A 15716-nucleotide genomic window follows, 5' to 3' on the forward strand; every position below is an offset into this window, starting at 1 on the left:
CGGCGTCTTATATACGCGCCTCTATATTTGCCGATCAACTTTTAAGAGTAATTACGACGCGATTAGCGCGTCGAACATGCGACTCGATTATATACAAAATTGCTCTTTCTCAATTATCGAAGGATAACTAGATATTTCGAACGTCGATAAATAGTCTCGGCAAGAATTATAAAGTTATGTATCTGTTTTTTTTTTTTTTGTTTTTTTTCTACGCGATCGAGGGACCGAAAGCGAGATAGGGCGAAGAAGCGAACGATAGATTCGGCGGAATGAAAACGCGGGAGAAACGCGGTACATAACTCGCGGAGGGAGAAAGAGAACGACGAGGAAAATGATAGAGAGAACGGGAGCCGTAAAGACGAAGTTATGGCTTTTCGCAAGATTCGCCCGCCTCCGCCCCTAATAATGGATAAAACGATCATAAATTCGACGGGGGAGCCTCTTCGGGCTCTCTCTTTAGGAAATATTAATTAAAATGTAATTGTTCCGTACGCGAAGAGAGTCTCGAGGACGGGTAGGGTTACGGGGGCCATCGTCCCCCTTAGATCTTACATCGCCTCTTTGTTTTCGCATTCGATAACTCAGCCCTTTCCATCGGGGGCGAGATCTGGACCAACAAAGAACTCGAGAATTTCAGTGGATAAAAATCAGGAAGATCGAAAAATCGGTGCATTGTTTCGAAATGAAAAGACAGGTACGTGCGCGTATTTGATAATGTAACGCAAAATTCGATCCACCTTCGGCTCGCAGCATTCGCCGTCGATTAACGATCCGCGGCGTGCATCAACAATGTGACAACGATGACAATGACCATAAGCGCGCGCATACATAGCATATCGAGAGGTATGAAACGAGAATGATCGATCGCGTCGCCGTCGCCGCTGTTGACGATGATGATGAGGACAAGGACGACGACGACGACGACGGCGACGAATATTTCCGTCGTCGATTAGCGCGCGTCATGAGATCGCGATTAACGCGTCAGCGACGACAAGAGTAAATTCGCAAAAGGGAACGGGGCAAACTCGTCGCGATGCCGGGCTGTCGGAGTATCGATGTGCCATTGGCTCGAAAGTAATTCCGTCCGGTGTGCACGATATTCCCGAAAACTCGTGTTTTCGGCATATCGCTTCGTCCTAACCCGGGCTCTCCCGCTCGGAGTTTACGGGCCGTCGTCTCTCTATCTTTCTCTCTTTCTCTTTCTGTCCCTCTCTCGCTCTCACACACACACTCTCTCTCTCTCTCTCTGTGAAGTCCGCCGGGTCTAGGCTTGGCACATCAAAGAGAGGGCAAACAAACGGAGGGGGTGGGTAAGGGTCCTACCGATGCGATGCAATTCGGACATGGGGCACAAAGTGATGACGTCACCAACCGGCCGAAAGCCCTGTTCGTCGTCGGCCATTGTATGCTCAGTCACTGGTTTACAAGTTCATTGCACACTATCACTTTATACCGACACACTGGCCCGCGCGCCGGCACGATGCTCCTGTCTGGAGCTGACTACCCGCCACTCTGCCTTGTTCGCTCACCCCCGTCGTCGTGTTCGAAAGAGTCGATAAGATCGTATGAAAAATCGAGATTTTCAATCGAACACGCATCTCGGACGATTAGACGGATGAGATAATGGATAATTCTGTTGTTTATAGTAATTACAGAGTACGTAAAAATTATCTTCTTATACAACTTTTAGAACAAGTTATCAAATTGTCTACGCGGAACTGATATATATGGGGCGGGATTGATGTAACGAGATTAAATTGATGAATAACGCGTCTTTCAAGACAAAAGGGGTTTTTTTTTTTCTTTAACCCGTCGTCTCTATATAATTATATCTACATCTTCGGGATGATATAAAATTTAAATGAAGGAAAAAGCGTCGTACCTCGAACCCGCAAGACGTCGATGCAGATCAGCCGCCTAGCCGAATTCACGCCATTTTGAAAGCGAGGTCGTCGATCGTTCGTTCTGTCGGAAGTCTGTCGTGGTGCGCCGCAGCTGCCACGAAACTCTCATATCCGACAATCGATCTCGGCGCGTGCTGGACTCGCCATTTTGAAAGGGGGAAGAGGAGGGAGATTCGTTCCCTATCGCCATTTTCTCTCTTTACGCACGAATATCGGTCTCGGTCACGAATATAGCGGCGACTCGACAAAGTCGACGATCGGCACGCACCTACCTCATGGTTCGTCCAGAAATAATCATCCTCTCTAAGGGAGAAAACTACTTCCGATACTTTAAGCACCTTCTTCGCGCAAGCTCGATATGGAAATTATCGATAAAAGGATTTGTATAAATCGCGTGACATCGCATATTTATTTTGCAATTAAAAAAAAAAAATTAATTTGTACATTTTATCATTATGTTAAAAACTGATCACGTACTCCTGCTAATTACTTAATCATCGCTATATATTTCTCAAGGAAAGACGAATCGGATCAGCCGATTAGTTGGCAAAGGGATTACGGAGGAAAGATTTTGGCGCGAACTGAAATTTGATCTCGGCGATCAGCGAGTATCAGAGACTTTCCGCAACGGCACGAGTAACGACTTAACGCTAGTTCGGTGCCGATATTGCGAAATCCGTCGATCGGCGCGTCGCTGGTTGTACACGGCGCCAGGGGGAGAGAGATACAGGAGAGAGGACTGGCGAGGGATGGAAGGAGAGAGAAAGAGAAAAGAGCAAAGAGGGACAGAGAGGGGGAGAGAGTGGACAACGCCGAGCCGAGCGTACCACCCAATTACACTGCAGTTCAAACACATGCAAATCCGGAGAATAAGCTTTATTTGTTGTGCAAATTAGCCGCATATTGGCGCACCGAACGAACGGGTTTTGTTACCACGAGAGTGAGAGACGGAGGAGGCGCGAGAGGGTGGGATCTGAAGGGGTGTGGGCGCGCGGGGCCAGTCGGAGGGAGATAGAAAGGAGGTAGGGAGGTTGTGTGTACGAGAGAGCGAGAGAGTATCGTGGGTCAATTGCTTATTTTGAATCGGGCCGGTGGTGCGCCCACCGTCCTGTAAATACCGCATATACTGCCGTGCATACCGCCGCCCGCGAAATATATATATATATATATATATATATATATATATGCATACGGAAACACGATCGAAAAATTTGCGATAACGATAGCGGGGACCAATCTCTGCCGCCAAATTGCGCCGTGGACGAAGAGTGAACCCGATCGGAACAAGGTGATTTGCAATACAGAGGATCGCGAGGACCAAATTCGGCAACCAAATGTAGCACTCGTTTTACATCTAACGCGATGTAAATTGCGCGATTCGTATATACATATATGCGTGCGCTTCTAGATATTTTCACGGTCAAATCGATTGATTATTATCCTCGGGAGAACGAATCCCTTCGACTTTGCGTTTCCCAAAGAAATTGGCTCGTAATCGAAATCAATAAAAATATAGACTTGTCTTGCCCCCGTGGAGAGATGCGCCCGGAGGCTCTTTGCCATGACTGACGAGGGGGTCTCGAGGGCTCGATCTATCCTTGAGGGAAGAGAAAACCAGGACGAGAGGATGAGGGAACTCCGCGATAGCCCCTGACCCACGGCTATCCTTCACGGGCATCGAACTCGCGCACATCCCGCGGGATCTCTTAGTCAAGACGCGGGCGTTCTCGTATATCGAACTCACCGAAGCGAAATACTCATGTGCAGCGTCTCGTAAAAATATGTGAACGAGGAGAGGGAATGTCATAACTCAAAATTATGACATATGAATCATGTCAAAAATATTAAAATTATATCGTACGCCTTGGTAAAGTATTATGACAGTTCTGTCAATTAGAGTTCATTTTTTAACAAACCTTTTTCATTCTTTCGAGTCACATTTATATTTATCGTACTCTTTAGGGGTGACTTCGAGATTCCTTCTCTTCACGAAATTTCCATAAAATTCAATAAAGGGATTTTCGGAGCATTTCAATGATACATGTAAAAAAAAGCCTCGCTGTGTCCGGACAAATGTCGACAGTCATCGCCCGAATTAAAAATTGCGACCCTCGTCGACTTTTGTCCTTTATCACTCCGCTCGCCCGCCCATCCTTGCGACGCGACGTATAAAATCAAAATAGAGCTTCGCGTTTTAACGATTCCCGGTCGTTTATCCAGTGACTTGCAATCTATTGTTATCCCCGTTTTCCCGTTCTGCTCTGCCATTCTCTGCTGCCCTCCACCTCCCTCTCTTTCTCTCTCTCTCTCTCTTTTTTTTAAATCCGCGCCGATTTCGTCCGTGCCGGGTTGAATTTGAATCGACGGCGCAAAACCGTAGAGTCACCAAGGCCTCATATGTTAGCCGCCGGCACGAGGCAATGGAAGGGTGCGCGCCCTTTCTCAACCCCGGCAACGAGAGCCGTCCGGCGCAGGAGCGCGAATCGCGCCGTGGAACGCTTTTTCCGACCCACTTCTCGCGGCAAGATGCTCCCGTCATCCTCTGATGCGCGCGACGAGCAACTTTCGGTCGGGGAAGCGGATAACCGAATAATAACCGCAGCAGTGGAAAAATCCGCGCCGATGTAATTTTCATCGGTCAGCCTTAAGACCGATCGAAAGCCGAATTCGATTAATTTTTAATTTTTAATTTAGTTGAATTTTAAATCAGAATAGATTTAATTAAGATGAATTTTGGTTCTTTTTTTTCACTGATAGAATCTAGAATATTTGTAGGTTTTTTTTTAAGATTGAAATCTTTGGTCTAAAGTTAATGCGAGAATGAAATATGCATATATGCAAGTTGACGACGGTATTTTCTCGTATACCTTCGAAACGTTAAACGGCGTAAATTGTGCTGCGACGAGCGTAACAAACGACAAACTACCGTGATAAGATAGCTTCGCGCGATGCTTCGTAAGAACGAGTTGATTGCAACAAATCGTAATTTATCGCATTCGCGTTCGCGAGAAAAAAAAATGCGACAAGCCTAGCTGGCGGCTAGGATCGTAAGTCGTACAAGTTCCATTGAGCTTCCCGTTATTTTCATAAATCACGTAACTCGTGACAACAAGATTGCAATATACTGTCGCTGTGATGCCATTTCGTAATGCTCTGGCTCGCGGCATCTCGCATTCCGTTAAAGTAAAGTAAAACGATAAAGCAACGATGACGCAATTTATAGTCTCTCTCTCTCTCTCTCTGAATTGCAAATAGTCGGTAATAATCTAGATGGAATAGCTATGATAATCAAGCGAGTTGCACAACAGCAGATTAAATAAAATTCAGAGAGAAATTAAATTCGATCGAGCGTTCTGCTGATAAAATAAGAATTAGTTCTCCCTTTAAATTTAATTTCTAAAACAATTCCTGTCAGATCTCTATAGACACGATTAAAGAGTATAACAGTGTCTCGGACGACAAGATGATTCGAAGACGGTCTGTTTAGCGGTAGGAAAGATGAAGTTAAGGGTGAACAACGAGCGCAGGCGTCATGGGAAAAGAGGCCAGTGAGTCGAGAACGCCGTGACGATACGTTCGCTTCAATCAATATGCAAATATGACTGACACTAATTATACGGAAGCTCCGCGCCCTCTTTGATGTCGCTCGGCTGACTGCACCACTCGTCTACGAGCAACGAGCGGCGAGCAGGAGAGTCCTTGGTTGCTCGGTCGTTCGGCGGTACTACTACCAGGACCAGGGAAAGTGAACTCGTAACGAGTTACTCCGAACTACGAATAAATCAACCCGCGCCACGAGTTCGCTTTCGTTACATTCACGCAGCTTCACGTCCGGCGAACACGATGACAGTTTAACTATCGGCTTTGTTTTTAATCGGCTACGCCGCAACTCGCCGCACCCGCCGTCCGGAGAGAGAGAGAGAGAGAGAGAGATGCATCTTATCGTATTTCGAGATCAGACATGGAATCAATCTACATATATACTCGCATGAGAAATAATTAAACTAATTTACTTGCATGAGAGAAATGAAACGCAGCTGAAGTGAATGTATACCTACTTGTAAATTAATAATTAATTTAGAATAATAATAAGTATATGTTGAAAAAAATGCATATGTCCTTCGCTGCGATATAAACGTTAGGATGCGCGCGGATTAAAAATTGCGTATTTTCACGATGTTTCGTTACTCGTTATTTTACGCGCAAAGTCGCGGAGACGAGGGAACAAAGTGGAGAAGAAGAAAAGGAAGAGGAGACGACAGATGCTTGCACAACTCCTATTAAGGCCGAAACAATTCAAGTGCAGGCAAGATGGCCGACGTTGGGCTTTGAGATAGAAGCTCTTTCCGCGATGCATCTGCGCTACACGCGGGAGAGAAAAAGGCGTGGTTGTGGAAAAGGAAAGGGGGCGAAGAAAGTGGAACGAATGACGTCGATAATAACGACAGCACAATTCTTCCCATCCAAACGATATCGTTGTATATTATCGCGTCGAGTATCCGCGCTATATCGCGATTACAACGAGAAGTAATCGGGATCAACGATAAGTGCGACACTTTGAAACGAATGATTAATGCAACTGCGTAGAAACAAACGAATAATCGAGATGTCTGTGTCTTCGGTGGAAAATCGCGAGCTTGTTTTCCACGGCAATCCCGTCGGCTGCGAGTAAATATAGTACGCCGCATAATATACACCGAGGGCGTATAGGTATATCGGTTAGGTACACTCGGCGGTGCGTCAACGCGCGAAATAATACCGCTTTATATGCATACGCGATTTGACGCGTAAAGCCATGATTTTTCCACGGGGGTCGCCCTTTCCCCCGAGCGCGCATATGCGCTGCGAGGGAGACGAAAAGAGAGAGGAGAATGAACGAGACGAGGGTAGTGGAGTGGCGACGGCGGGGGAGGAACGGACGCGTTACTACTTTACGGTTATTACACCGGAGGGCTAAAGCTCTCTTTCTCTCTCTCTCTCTCTCTTCGAAAGACGCCATTCTTCGACTTGCCTCGGAAATCTAATCGTATTGCCGACGACGAGAAGAGCCTCGTCGTCGTCGTCTCGAGCGAGACAACGCGCGTCGAAACGCGTCGAATCACACGCGACTTGGATCCGACAAAATTGTTGAGGAAATAAATGAATCAAAAGGAGAGACAAAAGGAACAAATAATAATTAATGCGTGATGTATAGAGAGTTTTCACTGTTGGGAAGAAAAAGTATTTATCTCTCCGGAGGCTAACTATCTTTAAACACCTGGCGGCGAGCAAAATAAAAGGACGATTCGACGGCGCGCTTGATAAATGCGATCGTCGAATGCAGTCACGACGCGGGAGGAAGTTGTCAGGATGCGCCCCAAACACTTTCCGAGAAGTTTCGCGAACTCGACGCGAATCCACGTCAAGGCATCCAAGAAGGAGACGAGGGACCTTAATCTTGGTAGCTTTAGACAAGGAAACGCGTACACACGGTCGAACGGATGAGGTGCACGTGCAAGGCGCCGAGACTAGCCCCTGGCACGACAATCCGCCATCCCCTATTCTCCACCGACCGCCCCCTTCTTATCTCAGGGGGCCCGAGTTTCCTCGGACAGTTTGCCGGCGCTAATGAGCTGGCAAGATAATTAGCATTATGTTAATGCGTGACGCGTGGGGCGGCTGTACCCGGCGGTAGCCTCCGACAGGGTAACCCAACGTTACCCGACCTCTCTCTCTCTCTCTCGGGTAAGAACTTCCGGTCCGACCTCTTGCCCTGCTCCGTCCTCTCGTTCGCGAACTACTCTACCGGTGTTTGTGCCTTATGTTTGGACTATCGCAAGTTCTAGGCAACATCCAGGCAGCCACCCAACAGCGGCAACCCCTTCGTCGCGAACACCAGTGGTTTTGAAGAGCTACGAGTCTAAGAGAGAAGCTCTGGTTACCGGATACTAGTTCGCGAATCGCCGATCCGAAACGTTTCGACAAACGTGTATATCTTGATAATTCAAATATATGTAGATTATCTTTCACATTTAAGGATAACTAAACAATATTCTCTATTCTTTTAGTTTAACATTTATTCGCGATATCTGCTGCAAGTTTTACTTCATCATCCGACGAATGAACCCTTCGTCTCGACTTTTCGAGAAATGAAGTACACTCTGCGAATATTCTTGATGAGAGAGTACTCTTTCGCCGGTATCTAGAGTAAACATCCAGGATCTTGCGGCATCGAGTTGAGGCAGATACGCGTTTAGTCCGACATTGGGAAAGTTAATATCCAAAGGGTTGGTCATTCAGGGTTATATTTGCCAAACGATAGGATCGCCGAGATAGGATTGTGCGCCTGGCCATCTCGTCCTGCGCACTTGTATACCTGCGATAACGGCCGGCCGTCGCCATGTTTGTCCGATCTATATTTCATGCGACTACTTGACGGTGACCCGGACCCACAATCCACCAACAAAATAATGCGATACGGTGCAAAGGATGGGAATGCGTAAATTTACTCGCAATGCGTTTTTCCGCGTGTAAAATAAAAATTATTTCTGTCTCTTTATATTATTAATCTTTATATTTTTCGAAATAAAATTACTATAGTAAAAAGATCCGCCGCCGGCTTACACCGCTCTGATTTTCGGAACGGTTCGAGCGCGTGAATTAGCGCGCGCAATCCTCAGCCGCTAAGCGGTCTCTGAATCACTAGATATATCGTCGTCGCCAAGTCGATAGAAAGGAAGGAAGGCGCGATCATCGATCCGGCTGTGGCAATAACGTGGTTAAGCAAAGCGGATACGTATATACACACACGTATATATGAAGCTATGCGTGGAGCTACTACCGCCGTCCTAACTGGTCCGGGCTAATTAATTAATCATGCGCCCCTCCCTCCCTTCCTCAACTTACTCCTTCCAACCCTTGGACAGCTTATCCGGAGGCCTCGCCGAGCCAGCCAAGTTTACCACCAAGTTGTGTATCTTCAGTATTGTTGGTGTTCGGAGGTGTCGAATGTCTCGTCCAGGCCAGTGGTTCTTCCTCTTCTTTCTTCTCCGTCTTTTCGTGTCGTCCTTTTCCTCCTATCCTTCTCCCCCTCCATTTCCGCCATCCACTTGTCGATCGTCTCTGCTCCTTACGTACTAGTGCTTCACGCGGCTTGACTCGGTGGCACTCATTATCTTGATTAATTGACCGATGGCCTCCTCCACGTTCCACCCTCGGCATCGGTTCCATCCCCCTCCCAGAGCATCCCCATTTTGCCATACCCTTCTCCTTCTCTTCTATTTTTCTTATATCATCTATCAAATGTTTTCGTCTATTTTCCCGCGACGTTTCCGATAATGGTTATGAAAGATATCGCGTTTCCGTCTTCGAAAAATTAAATTGTCCTCCATATGTGATGTAATAGAATCTAATGGATTAATATGTACGCGTGTAAAGTAGTTCGGGCTCGTAATTCGTCGAGATATCGATTCCGTCGCGGGAGGGTAGAAAGTTTGGAGAGCGAGAGACGAGACGACTCGTCGTAATTCCGACCGAAGAAATCGATGATGAATATATCGTCGCGGAAGAGGAAGCGCGCGACAACTCTTTACTGCGCGGGAGAGATCGTTATTTTATTATTAACGTTCTCGCTAACGCTAGACAAAAGCACGGGAAAACTTGGATCGCGTCCCTCCTCTTCTTCTTCTTCTTCTTCTTCTTCGGCATCCTCTCCCGACTTCTGTCCCCCGCAAGTTCCCTCGCGCGGATGATTCAGCCCTCACGTCGGTCGGTCGCGCCCAACAAAGGGGCAGCCAGGTATCGAACGAGTCTTAATTTAAAGTTAAAATTAATTTCTCTCTTCCGAGCGAGGTGGCCACGGTAAGGAGCGAGTTTTCGCATTTGCCAGCTTTTCGTCCGACTTGCGCGATTCCTACTCTCTTTCGCGAAATCAACTGTCCAATATAAAAGTTCTCGCGAAGAAAACTAATTTAAGTAATTTTATTACAAAAATGTGTTTAATATTATTTCTCAAGTATGTACTATCTCGCTCGATATTCTATCAGTGTAATACGCTACATTACGCGGACGATTCGATTAACGAATACATAAATTGCACGTCCGCGAGATGTCTGATTAAAAGAAATCCTTGATTAGCGAGGTAATTCATCTCGAAAATATTTACGTTCACAATCGGAGGGAGAGAAGGAGAGTGAAAGAGAGAGAGAGAGAGAGAGATCGAAAAAGCAAAGCAACCCAAATTAAGAGACTCAAAGGAACTTGACATAATTAAATCGCGATAATGACGCAAAGAATATCGCCGGGCTCTCCCTCCTCCCTTCTGTTCGAGGCCAGCACAAACCCTTCGTCCGTTCAGCTCTGGTTCGCTGATTATTTCGTCGAGTGCTTTGATATTCAAGAAACCAGAACAGCCCCGCAAGTTTCTATAATTATCAGAGGTATCTTTAAGATGTCTTTTTCTCGACGCCGCACCCAGTAAACATTTTCCTGATTCGAATCATCATTCGGCTATTTGTTTAACGAATCGGATAAATACATGTTCCAAATCAATTTCAACCACCGTAAATAATTAATTTTATAAATTGATTTTTATAAATCCCCCATAAAAAACATGATAAAGTTTACGCACGTTTATTTATTATATAAATATATACAATTAATTTAATCGTATTATTCTTCAAAAACAGACAATTAAATATCGCAAAGCGTAATTGGCAAACGACTCGTCGTCGTTCGAGCGTATAAAAGTGCGATTTGATTTTCCGGAGCAATCAATCGCTAAACGCTCGTATGTAAGGCATACCTAAGTGAGTTCCGGCGAAAGAGAGCGAGAGGAAGAAAATCGGGAGCGAATGAATGTACAAAACTCCATGCATACAAATGACATGCTAACAAGATACATTTGTCTACGGTGGTGTGTATCCCGTTGTCAGCGAGTGCGTACGAAAGCGCTGAGATGGTGTTGGTGAAAGAGCTAGCTACCCCCGCGAGCCGTGATGCGCAGCTCCCCGGATCCTTTCCTCCCAGTAAGCAGATTTATAGATCGATTATAGACTTCGCTTATGATTGGAACCATTTGCATGATGTAGGTATATACAGTCGATAGTCCTCTCCTATGCAACCTCGTGTCCCCCTTCTCTTTCTCTCTGTCGCTCTACACGTCGCTGACGCTCTTCAGCCACCATGAATCATCCGTGCCAACTGCTCTCTTATGGCTTCACGCGATAAACGTTTGATGCGCGGTGAGCGATGCGTGTAACGCGGTTGTTTGCATATTCTTCGTTTCGCTCGCCTCCTTATCCCGTGCCAGCTCGCATCGATGAGAGCATCTCTCGTGCATCCTCCCCCGTCTCTGTATTCTCGCGCAGCCTTAACCGTACTTATTAATAGGTATATGCAGATTCGACGTCCCCGCGGTATAAATCGACTTCATTCTCACGCTTTTTTTTTTTTTTTCTAAATTAAATTTTTCCATCTTTTCCACGCTCGAGATGAAATACAATTTTTAACAGTTATAAAAAAAAAGTATTTTCTTGTGTATCGCATTTTCATAAATAGAATTTTGGTAACAATTTAAATAAATCTTACGAATCGTGAGACGAGAGTCGGGCTTATGAACCGGAAAACGAATTAAATCGCATAAACGAGAATGTATAATTATTCCCGCAGATTGGCCTGCGGATCTCGTGGCCTGCGAATGGCACTCGTCGAGCAGAGTCGCAAGAAGGGCTGGCATCGGAAAGGGGCGACCGATGACTACCCCGCAAAGACGAAACTCCGTCTCGGGGTCCCTCCATTCGTGATTGATTAACTACTTTTTTCTTTTCCTCACCCGCTCCTCGCTCTCCCTCCCCCACCCCTGATGACGACGATGAGAAACGTAATTATAATTTTTATTCATTACCGGCGCAGCGACGACGTCAACTCCGAAAGACGGAGATCGCTCCGTTTGATTTCCCATTTAGAGGCACTCGCTTGCGGTTTTGAGATACGATTCTTGGCGGACCTTCTCGTCCGCGGTGATCAATATTCATTTGCAGACCGCGGAGGGTGCTGCTGTAAAGAATTAACTGTCTACGAGACGCGCTAATCAAGACGGTCCTTTCTTTTAATTTCATCCGTTTCTATACGAAAAGAAAAATAATTTTAGCGCTACTTCGTGTGCTAAGACGGCCAGAATAGAATTTAGATCGCGATAGAGTAAATTACATCGGTACAATATATACCAATCTGATATCATCAATTATCTCGTAATATATGTATTTTATAAACGAGCGATATCGAATAATGAAATTATATACGATAGTTGAATTTCTCAAGATAATTTTAATGAGCGATTATAATAAAGTAACCGACACATCGGGACGATTAAAAACCTTAAATGACGATAGCATCCTTTCCATCTGGCCGGCCATTGATCACCATTCAAAGAGTTCCCTCCATCTCTTTCCCCACTTTTTCTCCATCCTCTCTTATCTCTACGTAGACTCTCCACTCGACACGGTATCCATTTATCTTGTAATTAGTTCCGATCGTCTTGCTCCCTTATATCGCACGCGCGCGAGCTTCGTGCCGGAGCGAAGCACGAGATGGGATAAATCGGCGAATAACCCCCCGTTAACTTTGCTCACGAAAATACATTTCGATTATTTTCTTTCTTTTAAAAATCTCCGTCGTGGCGTGCTGATGATGACGGCTTTGGACGGTGGGAGATGACGTGCCGTTGGCAACGATTCGCCAATAACGATGATTCCGACCGACACGAGCAATAACTTTAAACCGAATCGAACCCCCGAGACATCCGGGAGTGGCTTATTTGCATACCGACCTGAAAATCCCGCACCCTCTGCCATTCGAAGTCACCCACTCGACATAAGGTGGCCCCGTGCCGTTCACTCACACGCTTACATTCACGCGTGACACGCGTATACAACACGCACACCGCGCGCTCGCCCTCCTCGCCGATCGTTTAGCACTTTGGCGTAATTTTTTCCATCCCCACGCGGGTATTTGCATAGCCGCGAGAGAAACCCCGTCGAAAGAAAGGAAGCCGAGGGCGCCGGAGCTGCGATAAAAATCGATGTCGTCTAATCGAACCAAAACACTCGGCCCTCATTATTTTTGTATTTTGAGGGGAGAGAGAGAAAGCTTCGCGAAGGTATCGAATTCGATGTAAGAGCCGATCCCACTCGGCGAATATAATCGTGAGCGTTGAAAATAAGAGACGAAAAAGTAAATCTTGTTATTCCGACTGAATTGATCAAGAGCTGACTTTGTAAATTAACGCGCGAGTCTTTAGAGGTTATCAACGTTCGCGTACAACAATTACGCCAGAATATTAATCTTTTGTTTTTCAATTTCTTTGATAAAAAAGAATAAAGTTTTTATAATAATGCAAAAGGAGAATGAAATATTCAAGATTCATTTAGCGTTAAATATATCCGGTCTGGACAGCTTTTTCATTCATCGTGTGGTTCCCTTGTCTCGGAACTCTGCTGCGCATTCGCCATGCACGCAATAATAGCGCGCGGTAATAAAATAAATACCATACCGGTGGACGACAGAGAAATATCTCTCTCGCTAAGAAGGAGGCGTGAAGAGAAGAACTCGCGGCGTAACCGCGTGTAAGTCACGGTAATGCAAGGTCCATCGTGTTTCACGGGGCCATAAGAAGTACACAGAGCGCGGAAGAAGGTTCTCGCCCGGTATCGATAGGGTATCCCCGGGGCTCCCGTGGTTTACTACTAGGCATTACTTCGAGGATAACACCCCGGAATAAAAACCTTTATGACCTTACTTCACTTTCCATCCATTTTATTCCCCCCGCGCCGCCGACGTCCATTTCGTACGTATATAATAACGGTGTTACCGCAACCGCGAGTACCTTCGTGCGTCCTCCCGCGTTCCCTCGCCTCGCCTCTTTTTGCGAAATAATTTACGGCAGGAAAGGCGAATTATGGGACATGATCGTTTTCAACTCAACCCGGTCCACCGCCCGATTTCCATTTACGGGGCTCAGAATTCGCGGCAAATACATCGAATACCCTGCGATACATCGCGCATCTTTTTTTCGTTTTAAATTGCCACAAATTTCTCAATTGTCGCAATAAATATATGCTATCGGCATTTGAAAAATGTAAAGCGCGTTTTGATAGACAATTTAATTCTTTTTTTTTTTTTTTTTTTTGAGTTGAAGAAAAAAGAGATGACCACTGGCTATCAAGACGATTAAATAATTAATCGATCGGGTTAAGTTGATTTCGATAAAAATAATAAAAAAAACTCACCAAATGTATGAGGATCTTTCTAGTGCTGTACGTGGAGGCATCTGGAGAGGACTGGTGCAAGGCAAGCAAATGAGGACTCGGTCGATACGCAATGGTATATAATTGTATAGAAGCCTTTCGACGTGGTGGATGCGCTGTAACAAAGTTGTAATCTGGGTGTTAAACCTTTCGATATTATATATATTATGATATATTCTTATACAAGCTCGGCTAATAATTTGTAATTCAATTAAAACATTACAAAAATGTGCATATACACCTATATTACACATCATATTATACATACGTATATAAATTCTGTTAAATCAAATAATTTTTTTCCCTTTTTGCTCAACGAAGCTCATAATGACTCTGCCAGAAACTGTTTATTTTTAATGATTTATAAAGGAAACTGTTATATCCTGAAAATCTTGAAGACAATATCGACTTTATTTTTCGCGTCGACGGAGGAACATAATCTTCCTTAAAAATATTACTTGCACTTCGAGACAAATTATAGATCCTAAAACAAGTCCGAATCTTGCCCGCAGCGAAGAGACTTTGCTTTCTCGCGCGAAACACGTAGCCTCACCTAGGTAAATAATGGTATAAAAAGACCGAGCGGTCTTTTGAAAAAATAAAGTCACGGCGCGGGTTCGCGCCCGAGTCTACAATGTTTGCGCCCCGGGAACGAGCGGATGAGTCCGCAACGCGGAGAAAGTCGAGAAGAAAAGAAACGAGCGTACGTGTACTCGAAGACAGGAAAAGAGAGGAGTGGGTTGGAAGTGAGATCGGAAGGGTCGTCGGATCGCTTCGGTGGTGCAAAGGCAGACGCCTTCTCCTGGGGTTTCATTAACCCCACGCATTCATAATCTCGAGTGTGTGTTGGACGTGCGAATATAGATTGAGATGGGAATGAGACCGTTTTTGTCCCGGTGGAATATTTGAGGCGCGCGAGGCGCCGGCCGTGAGAGAACTCAAAGGGGTGAATCTGTAAAGAGAGGGCCTATCGTTTACGCCGCGCGCTCGCTGTTTGGCGGGTAAATAGGCAGTCGATTGGGGGATTGCGGACACAATCCTTTTTCCCCTCTTCTCTCTCTCTCTCTCTCTCTTCCCTCTGCCCAAACAGCGAAAACGAAGTCGAGAGAAACCGCGCGAGCACCCGCTTTTCGACGCCTCTCGTCGAGTGTCAAACGGCACTCTCGAGCTTCTATCCGGCGATCTAAGCGAATTCTCCCGGATCGGATATGCGCCTAATCGGCGAGATACGGACCCTCGGCGGACTTTAATCTTTCGATCGCGAGATAACGACGTTCCTCGATCATTTTTGTTTCGCACGTGGTCAATTTTTAGTGCGAATTAATAATATTGATAGTAATCTAAAATATCGTTCGTTACGTGTGATAATATAATTAAAGAAAGCGGACGAGCCGAAAGACGACTAGATGAAAAGAGCGACATATGCGCGATAGCGAATCGAAATTCCGGCACATATCGGCCGGCATAACTGGAGCACAAAGTTCACGACACGTAGGTTGCGGGAGAAAACACACGGGATAAACGAAGA

General features: G+C 45.6%; 1 long non-coding RNA gene across 2 annotated transcripts in view; it reads right to left on the reverse strand.

Moving 5' to 3' along the window:
* Positions 1–15716, reverse strand: part of LOC146723128 (uncharacterized) — a 60628-nt gene that overhangs the window by 23003 nt on the left and 21909 nt on the right. The window contains exon 3 of one of the 2 annotated variants that reach the window (XR_014924757.1): positions 14171–14304. The exons of the other annotated variant lie outside the window; for it this stretch is intronic. This is a non-coding gene — a long non-coding RNA (uncharacterized LOC146723128). The remainder of the gene's footprint in view (positions 1–14170; positions 14305–15716) is intronic. 2 annotated transcript variants of the gene reach the window in all.

This window comes from Nylanderia fulva, unplaced genomic scaffold, assembly GCF_048542155.1.
Source record: "Nylanderia fulva isolate GAGA-0341 unplaced genomic scaffold, ASM4854215v1 Scaffold23, whole genome shotgun sequence".
NCBI classification, from domain to species: Eukaryota; Metazoa; Arthropoda; class Insecta; order Hymenoptera; family Formicidae; genus Nylanderia; species Nylanderia fulva.